This window comes from Anomaloglossus baeobatrachus, chromosome 4 (genome assembly GCF_048569485.1).
Source record: "Anomaloglossus baeobatrachus isolate aAnoBae1 chromosome 4, aAnoBae1.hap1, whole genome shotgun sequence".
In the NCBI taxonomy this organism is placed as follows: domain Eukaryota; kingdom Metazoa; phylum Chordata; class Amphibia; order Anura; family Aromobatidae; genus Anomaloglossus; species Anomaloglossus baeobatrachus.
The window spans coordinates 609,569,812-609,584,617 of record NC_134356.1 but is presented as its reverse complement, the minus strand read 5'-3'; the positions used below and the strand labels follow the sequence as shown (position 1 = coordinate 609,584,617).

Here is a 14,806-nt window from a genome sequence, read left to right as displayed (position 1 = left end):
AGTCCCTGGGTGGGTAAAAAGATACCACATGAACGGGCTGTCAGACAGCCCTTTCCTACAGGTGGGCCACCGCCGCCTGAAGGACCTGTCTACCTAGGCTGGCATCTGCCGAAGCGTAGGTATGCACTTGATAGTGTTTGGTAAACGTGTGCAGACTCGACCAGGTAGCCGCCTGGCACACCTGCTGAGCCGTAGCCTGATGCCGCAATGCCCAGGACGCACCAACGGCTCTGGTAGAATGGGCCTTCAGTCCAGATGGAATCGGAAGCCCAGCAGAACGGTATGTGTGAAGAATTGGTTCCTTGATCCACCGCGCCAGGGTGGATTTGGAAGCTTGCGATCCCTTATGCTGACCAGCGACTAGGACAAAGAGCGCATCAGAACGGCGTAGAGACGCCGTGCGAGAAATGTAAATCCTGAGTGCTCTCACCAGGTCCAACAGATGTAAACCTTTTTCAAATTGGTGAACTGGATGTGGACACAAAGATGGCAAAGTGATATCCTGATTGAGATGAAAGGAAGAAACCACCTTGGGAGAAAACTCTGGAATTGGACGCAGTACTACCTTGTCTTGGTGAAACACCAGGAAGGGAGATTTGCAAGATAACGCCGCTAGCTCGGACACTCTTCGAAGAGACGTGACCGCCACAAGAAAAACTACTTTTTGTGAAAGCCGAGAAAGGGAAACCTCTTTCAAAGGCTCGAAAGGCGGCTTCTGGAGAGCAATGAGAACCTTGTTCAGATCCCAGGGTTCCAATGGCCGTCTGTAAGGAGGAACGATATGACAAACTCCTTGGAGAAACGTGCGTACTTTAGAAAGTTGTGCCAAGCGCTTCTGAAAGAATACGGATAGCGCGGAGACTTGACCCTTAAGAGAGCTAAGCGACAAACCTTTTTCCAACCCAGACTGCAGGAAGGAAAGAAAAATTGGCAATGCAAATGGCCAGGGAGAAACCCTCTGAGCCGAGCACCAAGCTAAGAATATCTTCCACGTCCTGTGATAGATCTTAGCTGAGGATGGTTTTCTAGCCTGTCTCATTGTGGCAACAACTTCATGAGATAAACCGGAGGCCGCTAGGATCCAGGACTCAATGGCCACACAGTCAGGTTCAGGGCCGCAGAATTCAGATGGAAAAACGGCCCTTGAGACAGCAAATCTGGACGGTCTGGTAGTGCCCACGGTTGGCCTACCGTGAGATGCCACAGATCCGGGTACCACGACCTTCTTGGCCAGTCTGGAGCGACGAGAATGGCTCGATGGCAGTCGGACCTGATTTTCCGGAGAACTCTGGGTAACAATGCTAGAGGTGGGAACACATAGGGGAGTCGGAATTGCGACCAATCCTGAACCAAGGCGTCTGCCGCCAGCGCTCGGTGATCGTGAGACCGTGCCATGAAAACTGGGACCTTGTTGTTGTGCCGTGACGCCATCAGATCGACGTCCGGCGTCCCCCAGCGGCAACAGATCTGCTGAAACACGTCCGGGTGAAGGGACCATTCTCCTGCGTCCATGCCCTGGCGACTGAGAAAGTCTGCTTCCCAGTTTTCCACGCCTGGGATGTGAACTGCGGATATGGTGGACGCTTTGCTTTCCACCCACGTCAAAATCCGCCGGACTTCCTGAAAGGCTTGGCGACTGCGTGTTCCCCCTTGGTGGTTGATGTACGCCACCGCCGTGGAATTGTCCGACTGAATCCGAATCTGCTTGCCTTCCAGCCATTGTTGGAAGGCTCGCAGAGCAAGGTAGATTGCTCTGACTTCCAGAACATTGATCTGCAGGGTGGACTCTTCCTGAGTCCACGTCCCCTGAGCCCTGTGGTGGAGAAACACCGCTCCCCACCCTGATAGGCTCGCATCCGTCGTGACCACTGCCCAGGACGGAGGAAGGAACGACTTTCCCTGTGACAATGAGGCGGGGAGAAGCCACCAACGCAGAGAGTCCTTGGCAGTCTGAGAGAGGGAGACAGTCCTGTCGAGGGACGTCGACTTCCCGTCCCATTGGCGGAGAATGTCCCATTGTAGAGGGCGCAGATGAAACTGCGCGAACGGGACTGCCTCCATTGCTGCTACCATCTTTCCTAGGAAATGCATGAGGCGCCTCAGTGAGTGCGACTGGCTCTGAAGGAGAGATTGCACTCCTGTCCTTAGCGAACACTGCTTGTCCAGTGGAAGCTTCACTATCGCTGAGAGAGTATGAAACTCCATGCCAAGATAAGTCAGAGATTGGGTCGGGATGAGATGCGACTTTGGAAAGTTGATAATCCACCCGAAACTCTGGAGAGTGTCTAGTGCCACCTTCAGACTGTGTTGGCATGCCTCTTGAGAGGGTGCCTTTATAAGCAGGTCGTCTAGATACGGGATGACCGAGTGGCCCTGCGAGTGCAGGACAGCTACTACTGCTGCCATGACCTTGGTGAAGACCCGGGGGGCTGTTGCCAGACCGAAAGGTAACGCTACGAACTGCAGGTGTTCGTCGTGTATGACGAAGCGTAGGAAACGCTGATGCTCTGGCGCAATCGGCACGTGGAGATACGCATCTTTGATATCTATTGATGCTAGAAAATCTCCTTGAGACATTGAGGCTATGACGGATCGTAGGGATTCCATCCGGAACCTCCTGACTTTTACGTGTCTGTTGAGCAACTTTAGATCCAGGACGGGTCGATACGATCCGTCCTTTTTTGGGACTACAAACAGATTGGAGTAAAAACCGTGACCTTGTTCCTGAAGAGGGACGGAGATCACCACTCCTTCCGCCTTTAGAGCGGCCACCGCCTGCAACAGAGCATCGGCTCGGTCTGGTGGTGGAGAAGTTGTGAAGAAACGAGTTGGCGGACGAGAACTGAACTCTATCCTGTACCCGTGAGACAGAATATCCCTCACCCAACGGTCTTTGACGCGTGACAGCCAAATGTCGCCAAAGTGGGAAAGCCTCCCACCGACCGAGGGTGTGGGAATCGGAGACTGCAAGTCAGGAGGACGCCGTCTTGGCAACGGTTCCTCCGGCTGTCCTTTTTGGGCGTGACTGAGACCTCCAAGAATCTGAGCGTCTCTGGTCTTTTTGAGTCTTTTTTGACGAGGCGAATTGGGACCTGCCCGGTCCTCGAAAGGACCGATAACCAGACTGACCCTTCCTCTGTTGGGGTTTGTTTTGTCTGTGTTGCGGTAAGGATGAGTCCTTACCCTTGGAGTGTTTGATGATTTCATCCAAACGCTCTCCAAACAATCGGTCACGAGAAAAAGGCAAATTGGTTAAGCACTTCTTGGAATGAGAATCTGCTTTCCAATGTCTCAACCACAGGGCCCTACGCAAAACAACGGAGTTGGCTGACGCCACTGCCGTGCGGCTTGTAGCGTCAAGAACAGCATTAATCGCGTACGACGCGAATGCCGACATTTGCGAGGTCAATGGTGCTACCTGCGGGGCAAATGCACGTGTGACTGAGTCGACTTGCACAAGCCCGGCTGAGATAGCTTGGAGTGCCCATACGGCAGCAAAAGATGGCGCTAACGAGGCTCCAATCGCTTCATAGATGGATTTCAGCCAGAGCTCCATCTGCCTGTCAGTGGCATCTTTAAGTGCCGCTCCATCTTCAACTGCAACCAAGGATCTAGCTGCAAGCCTGGAAATTGGAGGATCCACTTTTGGACACTGGGTCCAACCCTTGACCACCTCAGGGGGAAAAGGATAGCGTGTATCTTTAAGCCGTTTAGAAAAACGCCTTTCCGGATAAGCGTGGGGTTTCTGGATTGCGTCTCTAAAGTCAGCGTGGTCCAGAAAAGTGCTTAATGTACGCTTAGGATATCTGAAATGGATTTTCTCGTGCTGCGAAGCTGACTCCTCTACAGGAGGAGCTGGTGGGGAAATATTTAACATCTTATTGATGGACGCTATAAGATCATTAACTATGGCGTCACCATCTGGTGTATCTAGATTGAGAGCGGTCCCAGGATCAGAATCCTGATCAGTGACGTCCGCTTCATCACCCATAGATTCATCTCGCTGGGATCCTGACCATTGAGATGAATGTGAAGGCCCCTCATAGCGAGCCCGCTTAGGTTGCCTGGGGCCATCGTCCGAGTCAGAGTCTTCACCCTGAGGTGTATGTGCCCGTCCCGGAGCTTGGAGGTAATTCAGCTGAGGGGGACCAGGGGGCAATGATTGCACAGTGTCCGTGGCCTGAAGTACAGGCCTAGCTCGCAATGCGTCAAGAATTTGTGACATAGTGAGAGACATTCTGTCAGCAAAAGCTGTAAACTCAGTTCCTGTCACCTGGACAGCATTCACAGGTGGTACACCCTGGGTCACGTCCAGCAGAGGTCCCGACTGTGCAAGCGCCGCAGGGGCCGAGCACTGCACACAATGGGGGTCAGTGGAGCCTGCCGGTAGAAAAGTCCCACATGCGGTACAGGAAGCATATAATGTCTGTGCCTTGGCACCCTTGCGTTTTGCGGACGACATGCTGTTGGCTCTCTGCAATGTGAGAGAGTCTATAGCCAAAGGGCGACAAGCGCTATGCAGTACAAAGTATTTGCAGGAACAAAATACTAAGATTACTACTGGCACAAGAGGGGGTGAGCCCAAAGGGCTGCTTACCGCCCGCTGAATAGCGGGTAAGAGGCGCAGAATTCCTTGTCTGGGTCTCCCCGGCTCCCCTCTGCAGCTCAGCGTGTCAGCAGGAATGGCTGCCGGCGTCTGTGGAGAGGGGCGGTCCGTGGGAGTTCCCAAACAAAAGTGCGGGAAACAGTGTCCCCTCTGTGCCTATTGTGAGGGCTGGAGTATGTAAAAACGACTCCAGCCCTCAGCGCTGATGCACTGACCAGCGTCCCGCCCCTCTCCTGACTGGCAGGTCCGGGGGCGGGAACGAACGGAAATAGGCCGCAAAAGCCGGGGACTCGAGTTATCAGCGCGGCCGCCGTAAAAGCGCGGCCCGCGCTGAAGTCCCCGGCGCACCACAAGTGCCAGCCGCGCCGCAGTCCCAGCGGCCGGCGCGACCTTTTCCCAAAAGTGTGCCTGCTTCAGCGAAGCTGAATGAGGCTATGGCACAAGCGCCGCAGCGCTGATGTCCCCGGCGCACTACAACACCCAGCATGCTGCGGTGTGAGCGCCAAATGCACGGGGACACAGAGTACCTTGAGGAAGCAGGGCCATGTCCCTGATGTACTCCGCTCCATCCAGCATCTTCTCCAGGGGCTGTAGATGGAGCACGGTCTCAGTGCCTGGAGACCAGTAATCCCACTTCACCCAGAGCCCTGTAAAAAGGGATGGGGAAGGAATCAGCATGTGGGCTCCAGCCGCCGTACCCGCAATGGGTACCTCAACCTTACAAACACCTCCGACATACAGTGGGGTGAGAAGGGAGCATGCTGGGAGCCCTGTATGGGCCCTCTTTTCTTCCATCCGACATAGTCAGCAGCTGCTGTTGACTAAAAACAATGGAGCTATGCGTGCGTGTCTGACCTCCTGCGCACAAAGCTAAAACTGAGGAATCCGTACTCCTACGGGAGGGTGTATAGCCAGAAGGGGAGGGGCCTTACACTTTTAAGTGTAGTTCTTTGTGCGGCCTCCAGAGGCAGTAGCTATACACCCACTGTCTGGGTCTCCCAATTAGGAGCGAAAAAGAAAGTATAAGTGGGAGAACAGGGAGAACAGTATGGATAAGTGGGAGCATAGGGGGATTGTATGTAGGGTGGGAGCATAGGGGGATTGTATGCAGGGTGGGAGCATAGGGGGATTGTATGTAGAGTGGGAGCATAGGGAGGATTGTATGTATAAGTGAGAGCATAGGGGGAACAGTATAAGTGAGAGCATAGGGGGAACAGTATAAGTGAGAACATAGGGGGCACAGTATGGATAAGTGGGAGCATAGGGGGGATTGTATGTAGAAGTGCTAGCATAGGGGGAACAGTATAAGTGAGAGCATAAGGGGATCAGTATGGATAAGTGAGAGCAGTGAGCATATGGATTTGTTCATAGTTCTTTATAGTCCGGCCCTCCAACGGTCTGAGGGACAGTGAACTGGCCGCCTATGTAAAAAGTTTGGGGTGTCCCCTGATCTAAAAAGGTAGTCACAGTGCAGAGGGAACCACCCTGTTCTCATTAGTACAAGGAAGTACAAGAAGCAAAGGGATGAAACTAAAAGGAAGGAGATACAGATTAGACATTAGGAAAACCTTCCTGACGGTGAGGGCAGTCAGAATGGAACAGGCGACCACGGGAGGTGGAGAGCTCTCCATCAATGGAAATCTTCAATCAGAAGCTAAACAAACATATAGCTGGGATGATATAGTAAAGCCTGCACTCACAGGGGGTTGGACCCGATGGCCCTTGAGGTTCCTTCTAACTACCATTCTATGATATTACTTACAAAATATTTGGGATTTCACAATCTGCCTTCGTAGCCTGGTGGTTCGCAGTCTCCTCCAATTCCAGAATACCGAGCTCCAACCCAACCAGTGTGTTCAACTTCAATATAAAATATCATCTTATACAGAGATAAGATACTGCGACTGTCACCCGGTTAAGGGAATTTTGTTTACTTACCGTAAATTCCTTTTCTTCTAGCTCTAATTGGGAGACCCAGACAATTGGGTGTATAGCTACTGCCTCCGGAGGCCACAGAAAGTATTACACTAAAAAGTGTAAGGCCCCTCCCCTTCTGCCTATACACCCCCCGTGGGATCACGGGCTCCTCAGTTTTAGTGCAAAAGCAAGAAGGAGGAAAGCCAATAAACTGGTTTAAAGCAAATTCAATCCGAAGGAATATCGGAGAACTGAAACCATTCAACATGAACAACATGTATATACAAAAAAACAGGGGCGGGTGCTGGGTCTCCCAATTAGAGCTAGAAGAAAAGGAATTTACGGTAAGTAAACAAAATTCCCTTCTTCTTTGTCGCTCTATTGGGAGACCCAGACAATTGGGATGTCCAGAAGCAATCCCTGGGTGGGTAAATAATACCTCGTAGTAGAGCCGTAAAACGGCCCCTTCCTACAAGTGGGCAACTGCCGCCTGAAGGACTCGTCTGCCTATGCTGGCATCCGCCGAAGCATAGGCATGCACCTGATAGTGTTTCGTGAAAGTGTGGAGGCTGGACCAGGTAGCCGCCTGACACACATGCTGAGCCGTAGCCTGGTGCCTCAAAGCCCAGGACGCACCCACAGCTCTGGTAGAATGGGCCTTCAGCCCTGAGGGAACCGTAAGCCCCGCAGAACGATAAGCTCGAGAATTGGTTCCTTGATCCACCGAGCCGGGCTTGATTTGGAAGCCTGCGACCCTTTACGCTGGCTAGCGACAAGGACAAGAATGCATCCGAGCGGCGCAGGGGCGCTGTACGATAGATGTAGAGTCTGAGTGTTCTCACCAGATCTAATCAAGTGCAAATCCTTTTCACATTGGTGAACTGGATGAGGACAAAACAGAGGGTACGGGGATACCCTGATTGAGATGAAAGGGGGGAAACCACCTTAGAGATAAATTCCGGAACCGGACGCAGAACCCCTTGACCTGATGAGACACCGGGAAGGGGGCCTTGCACGACAATGCTGCCCGGACAGACACTCTCCGAAGTGAAGTGACTGCCACAAGGAAAACCACTTTCTGCGAAAGGCGTGAGAGGGAAAAAACTCTCATAGGCTCGAATGGTGGTTTCTGAAGAACCATCAGCACTCTGTTCAAATCACAGGGTTCTAACAGTCGTTTGTAAGGAGGGACTAATCGGCAAACCCCCTGCAGGAACGTGCGTACCTGAGGAAGTGCTGCTAGGCGCTTCTGAGAAAATACAGAGAGCGCTGAGATTTGTCCCTTAAGGGAGCCGAGCGACAAACCTTTTTCCAAACCGGATTGCAGGAAGGAAAGAAAGTAGGCAAGGCAAATGGCCAGGGAGAAACTCCCTGAGCAGAGCACCAAGATAAGAATATCTTCCACGTTCTGTGGTAGATCTTGGCAGATGTGGGTTTTCTGGCCTGTCTCATAGTGGTAATGACCTCTTGAGATAACCCTGCAGATGCTAGGATCCAGGACTCAATGGCCACACCGTCAGGTTGAGGGCCGCAGAATTCAGATGGAAAAACGGCCCTTGAGACAGCAAGTCTGGTCGGTCTGGTAGAGCCCACGGTTGGCCTACCGCGAGATGGCACAGATCCGGGTACCACGACCTCATTGGCCCGTCTGGAGCGACGAGGATGGCGCGGCGGCAGTCGGACCTGATCTTGCGTAACACTCTGGGCAACAGTGCCAGAGGAGGAAACACATAAGGGAGTTGAAACTGCGACCATCCTGAACTAAGGCGTCTGCCGCCAGAGCTCTGTGATCTTGAGACCGTGCCATGAATGTTGGGACCTTGTTGTTGTGCCGGGACGCCATTAGGTCGACGTCCGGCATCTCCCAGCGGCAACAGATCTCCTGAAACACGTCCGGGTGAAGAGACCATTCCCCTGCGTCCATGCCCTGGCGACTGAGAAAATCTGCTTCCCAGTTTTCTACGCCCCGGATGTGAACTGCGGATATGGTGGAAATTCGGAACTGCTTGCCTTCCAGCCACTGCTGGAAGGCTTGTAGGGCAAGATACACTGCCCTGATTTCCAGAACATTGATCTGAAGGGTGGACTCCTGCTGAGTCCACGTACCTTGAGCCCTGTGGTGGAGAAAAACTGCTCCCCACCCTGACAGACTCGCGTCCGTTGTGACCACCGCCCAGGATGGGGGTAGGAAAGGCTTTCCTTTTGACAATGAGGTGGGAAGAAGCCACTACTGAAGAGAATCCTTGGCCGCCTGAGAAAGGGAGACGTTCCTGTGTAGGGACGTCGACTTCCCGTCCCATTGGCGGAGAATGTCCCATTGTAGTGGACGCAGATGAAACTGCGCGAAAGGGACTGCCTCCATTGCTGCTACCATCTTCCCTAGGAAGTGCATGAGGCGTCTCAAGGGGTGCGACTGGCCCTGAAGGAGAGATTGCACCCCTGTCTGTAGTGAACGCTGTTTGTTCAGCGGAAGCATCACTATCGCTGAGAGAGTATGAAACTCCATGCCAAGATATGTTAGCGATTGGGTCGGGGTCAGATTTGACTTTGAAAAGTTGATGATCCACCCGAAACTCTGGAGAGTCTCCAGTGCAACGTTCAGGCTGTGTTGGCATGCCTCTTGAGAGGGTGCCTTGACAAGTAGATCGTCCAAGTAAGGGATCACAGAGTGACCCTGAGAGTGCAGGACTGCTACTACTGCTGCCATGACCTTGGTGAAGACCCGTGGGGCTGTCGCCAGACCGAAAGGCAGGGCTACGAACTGAAGGTGTTCGTCTCCTATAACGAAGCGTAGAAAAACGCTGGTGCTCTGGAGCAATCGGCACGTGGAGATAAGCATCCATGATGTCTATTGATGCTAGGAAATCTCCTTGAGACATTGAGGCGATGACGGAGCGGAGGGATTCCATCCGGAACCGCCTGGTTTTCACATGCTTGTTGAGCAGTTTTAGGTCCAGAACAGGACGGAAAGACCCGTCCTTTTTTGGCACCACAACAAATTGGAGTAAAAACCGTGACCTTGCTCCTGAAGAGGAACAGGGATCACCACTCCTTCTGCCTTTAGAGAGCACCCGCCTGCAGAAGGGCACCGGCTCGGTCGGGAGGTGGAGAAGTTCTGAAGAATCGAGTCGGAGGACGAGAACTGAACTCTATCCTGTACCCGTGAGACAGAATGTCTCTCACCCAACGGTCTTTGACCTGTGGCAGCCAAATGTCGCCAAAGCGGGAGAGCCTGCCACCGACCGAGGATGCGGAGAGAGGAGGCCGAAAGTCATGAGGAAGCCGCCTTGGTAGCGGTTCCTCCGGCTGCCTTCTTTGGGCGTGACTGAGCCCGCCAAGAATCTGAGCTCCTCCGATCCTTTTGAGTCCTTTTGGACGAGGAGAATGGGGACCTGCCCGAGCCTCGAAAGGACCGAAACCTCGACTGTCCCCTCCTCTGTTGGGGTTTGTTAGGTTTGGGCTGGGGTAAGGAAGAATCCTTACCCTTGGACTGTTTAATGATTTCATCCAATCTCTCACCAAACAGTCTGTCACCAGAAAATGGCAAACTGGTTAAGCACTTATTTGGAAGCAGAATCTGCCTTCCCTTCCCTTAACCACAAGGCTCTGCGTAAAACCACGGAGTTGGCGGACGCCACTGCCGTACGGCTCGTAGAGTCCAGGACAGCATTAATAGCGTAAGACGCAAATGCAGACATTTGAGAGGTTAAGGACGCTACTTGCGGAACAGATGTACGTGTGACAGTGTCAATCTGCGCAAGACCAGCTGAAATAGCTTGGAGTGCCCATACAGCTGCGAATGCTGGAGCAAACGACGCGCCGATAGCTTCATAGATGGATTTCAACCAGAGCGCCATCTGTCTGTCAGTGGCATCTTTAAGTGAAGCCCCATCGTCCACTGCAACTATGGATCTAGTCGCAAGCCTGGAGATTGGAGGATCCACCTTTGGACACTGGGTCCAGCACTTGACCACGTCAGGGGGAAAGGGATAACGTGTATCCTTAAGACGTTTGGAGAAACGCTTATCTGGATAAGCGTGGTGTTTGTGAACTGCTTCTCTGAAGTCAGAGTGGTCCAGAAAAGTACTCAATTTACGCTTGGGATACCTGAAATGGAATTTCTCCTGCTGTGAAGCTGACTCCTCCACTGGAGGAGCTGAGGGAGAAATATCCAACATTCCATTGATGGACGCTATAAGATCATTCACTATGGCGTCACCATCAGGGGTATCCAGATTGAGAGCGGTCTCAGGATCAGAATCCTGATCAGCTACCTCTGCCTCATCATACAGAGAGTCCTCCTGCTGGGACCCTGACCAGTGTGATGAAGTCGAGGGCCGCTCCCAGCGAGCTCGCTTAGGCTGTCTGGGACTGTCGTCCGTGTCAGAGCCTTCACCCTGGGATGCATGGGACCCCCCCGGAGCACGGATTTGTTCCAAATGAGGGGGGCCAGGGAGCATTGAATCAACAGTGCCCATGGTCTGAGTTACCGGTCTGGACTGCAAAGTCTCTAGGATTTTAGTCATAGTCAGAGACAATCTATCAGCAAAAACTGCAAACTCCGTCCCTGTCACCTGGACAGTGTTCACAGGTAGTTCTCCTTGGGCCACCTCTAGCAGAGACCCCGGCTGAGCAAGTGCTACAGGGGAGCATTGCACCCAATGGGGGTCAGTGGAACCTGCCGGTAGAACAGCCTCACATGCGGTACAAGCAGCATAGAAAGCCTGTGCCTTGGCACCCTTGCTTTTTGCGGACGACATGCTGTTGTCTAGCCATCTAGGAGGGTATATAGCCAAGAATAGCGACCGTACAGTGCAATGTATAACATACAAGCATAAAGTACAAATGAACACTTCGGCACTAGTGGGGTCAGCACCTCAGGTGCTGCTTACCGCCCGCTCAAAAGCGGGTGTGTGGTCGCCCGAATCCTGTGTCTGGGTCTCCAAGAGCTTGTCTCCCTTCTCCAGCTCAGACTGCAAACAGGAATGGCTGCCGGCGTCCTGTGGAGAGGGGCGGACCGTGGGCGTGCCCCAGACAAAGTGCGGGAAACTGGCGTCTCACTGTGCCCAGTGAGGGGGCTGGAGTATGCTAAGCAGACTCCAGCCCTCGGCGCTGACGTTCTGAACAGCGTCCCGCCCTTCCCCTGACTGGCAGGCCTGGGGGCGGGAACGAAACGAAACTAGGCCGCAAAAGCCGGGGACTCGATTTATACGCGCGGCCGTCGTATAAGCACGGCCAGCGCGGAAGTCCACGGCGCACCACAAGTCCCAGCCGCGCCACAGTGTAAAAACAGCCAGCAGCGGCCGGCGCGGCAGTTCCTAATACATAAACTCACTCAGCTAAGCTGCAGTGAGTAATAGCACAAGCGCTCCGCGCTGTTGTCCCCGGCGCACTAACACACCCAGCATGCTGGTGTGTGTGTGCGCGATTTGTACGGGGACACAGAGTACCTTAATGTAGCAGGGCCCTGTCCCTGACGATACTCAGCTCCATATCCAGCAGGTTCTCCGGGTCTGTGGATGGAGCACGGTCTCAGTGCCTGGAGACCGGTAAGATCCCACTTCACCCAGAGCCCTGAGGGGGATGGGGAAGGAAAGCAGCATGTGGGCTCCAGCCTCCGTACCCGCAATGGATACCTCAACCTTAACAAACACCGCCGACAAGAGTGGGGTGAGAAGGGAGCATGCTGGGGGCCCTATATGGGCCCACTTTTCTTCCATCCGACATAGTCAGCAGCTGCTGCTGACTAAAACAGTGGAGCTATGCGTGGATGTCTGACCTCCTTCGCACAAAGCATGAAAACTGAGGAGCCCGTGATCCCACGGGGGGTGTATAGGCAGAAGGGGAGGGGCCTTACACTTTTAAGTGTAATACTTTGTGTGGCCTCCGGAGGCAGTAGCTATACACCCAATTGTCTGGGTCTCCCAATAGAGCGACAAAGAAAACAAAATTAAAAAAAGAGAGAACTGTATAGTGATCAACACCAGATGAGGTCTCAGAAATCCAAAGGGGGCCATTAGAGATTTACCAAGCATGCGCAACTGCACACTTCACAGAAAATCTCAAATAGAGAACAGAAAAAAAGCTAGTTTCTTTGAAAAGGAAGGCAAAAACCGGACCTCAGAGAGGACTGAAAAGCAACCAAACTGAAGGTCAGACAGCAAGAAAGACGACAAGAAGGAAGTAAAAAAAGAAAACAAAAGAGGGCTTCCCCGGTTATTGCAATCCATGACCTGATAGGAGAAAACTGAAGCTTTTAGCTCTGTGGTCCACGAGCCAAGCAGAATAAGAGAAGATAAATTCAGGTGGGAAAAAAAAAGCTAGGAACCTGAGAAACAGATATGGAATTTTCCATGAGGCGGCTGCGAGAAGGTTGACTATCTCGGCGAGATTAGAGACTTCCTCTGTAGGCCTGAACCCTTTGATCATGCTGGAACTAGAGGAAGACAGAAGGAAAGGGTGAGTAACCCCACAGACCACCAAAGCGTTGATAAACAACCTCAGATTCACAGAACTTGACCAGCCTACCAGTAATCCTGGGTCTCTTGGGAAGAATAAGGGTAGAGCTCTGCCACAAGGACAAGAATAAGTGACTGGGGAGGAGACTGTTATACATAGGATTCGATAGGGCAAGAGGAACATGGAACAGAAGGTCAGAGTTATTGCGTTTCAAGAAGAGTTGAGAACTTTTCTATAGGAAGAGGAACTCTGCTCGTAGGGATTGAAACAGCATGCGCCTGACAACTAGACAGTGGGTCGGGGTAGGAAAAGACTTTGAACTGTTGAAAACGAACTGAACGAGAAGTGTGCTCCGAGAGATGTGTAGAAATCATACAGCGTGCTGACGAAGAGAGCCTTTAACCATATGATCTGGAAAGGAATGTAAGATCCCTCTAGTGCATGGGAAGGCTACGCTACTGATATGAGCCTCGTAAGCCATAGATCCAGAATGGGACAAGAGGTACCATCCTACCATTGGACCAGAAAAGAACTAAAGGGAAAACCCCCGAGTGGCTGGAGTAAATCAATGCAAACGTGAAACAAACAAACTCACTGTGGAGTTGTTCATAGTGGGATCTGAGCCTAGCCCCCATGTGATGTGAAGCAACAGATCGAATTGAGCAATCATGCTATCAGTGCTTTGAGGATGAAAACTCCTGAATGGTGAAAAGAGACAACACTGATGAGGACTCTAATCACTAGGAGGACATCTGGTCCGGCCTATGGAAACAAGTACTGATAACTTGTGGCTTCTACATAGCTCTTTTCCATTCTAGATCAGAGGCGACAGACTTGAAAAGAAAGGCAGCAAGGATCCTTGCATGCGGAACTGCTTACTTTGCCATGAGCCACAACAAGACAGATCACAATGATGTTGAGAAATGTCAGTAGCTGTAAGAGAGAACAACCAAGCAACTTACTTAAATGGGCAATCTGCCCTGCAAGGTCTGACCATTTGATTAAGGAACCCCGGAAGGGTGCCTGGCGCAAAAACTGGACAGATGGAGACAATCTCACCGACACAACCAATCGGCCACAAATGAGGACCCAGTGAACTGCAGAGTCAGACTTAGCCAGGGATTCCATGAGCTGGTATGGGCTGGGTGCGACAACACTAACCTGAGAGTCATGATGTAATCACCGAGAAGGAAAGATCAGAAAATTACTAAATACTGACAAAAGATATAAAATTCTTGTGGTATGAGACGACCCGATTTCATCATGTTCGAAAAACAGATCCTGTGCAGAAGAGACTCTCTTACTTTGTCTGTAGCCTGCAGAGGACAAGATGTGATCCGATTTCAGTAAGAAAGAAGAGGTATGTGCCAACAGACAAAGACGCTGAAGCAATGAGATTGCTCGAGGCCCCTGGGATCAGCCATGCTTGATCTGACTCACTGGATAATGGACAGAGGTGGGATGAGTGTGACAACGGCACCATTTTGCCTAATTACAAGGTGTATCTGAAGGAAAAAGGGGAGCCATAAGAAAAAAAAAAAATCTAAGGTAGAAACGGGGCTGAGGGCAGCCCTGTGTCTGCCTCCTACTGACACTGAGCTAAAACTAATCTGCTTGCCTCCGGTGGTTGGGTGTATCCTACTGAGGAGGACCTAACTTCTCTGCCTAGTGTCAGCCTCCTAGTGTCAGCAGCATATACCAATGGTTTCCTATGTCCCCCAATAAAGCGATAGAGAAATAGATAATTTCCTGTAGGAGGAATCAATTGTTCTCCTTTATTTCTAATACATGAACGGGAGGACCATGAGACTAATTATTGAACAT

At 51.9% G+C, this 14,806-nt stretch overlaps 1 protein-coding gene across 1 annotated transcript in view; it reads right to left on the bottom strand.

Annotated features, from left to right (window-relative positions):
- NCAPH (non-SMC condensin I complex subunit H) overlaps positions 1 to 14,806 on the bottom strand; it is a 172,609-nt gene that overhangs the window by 108,891 nt on the left and 48,912 nt on the right. The gene's annotated exons all lie outside the window — the stretch shown is intronic.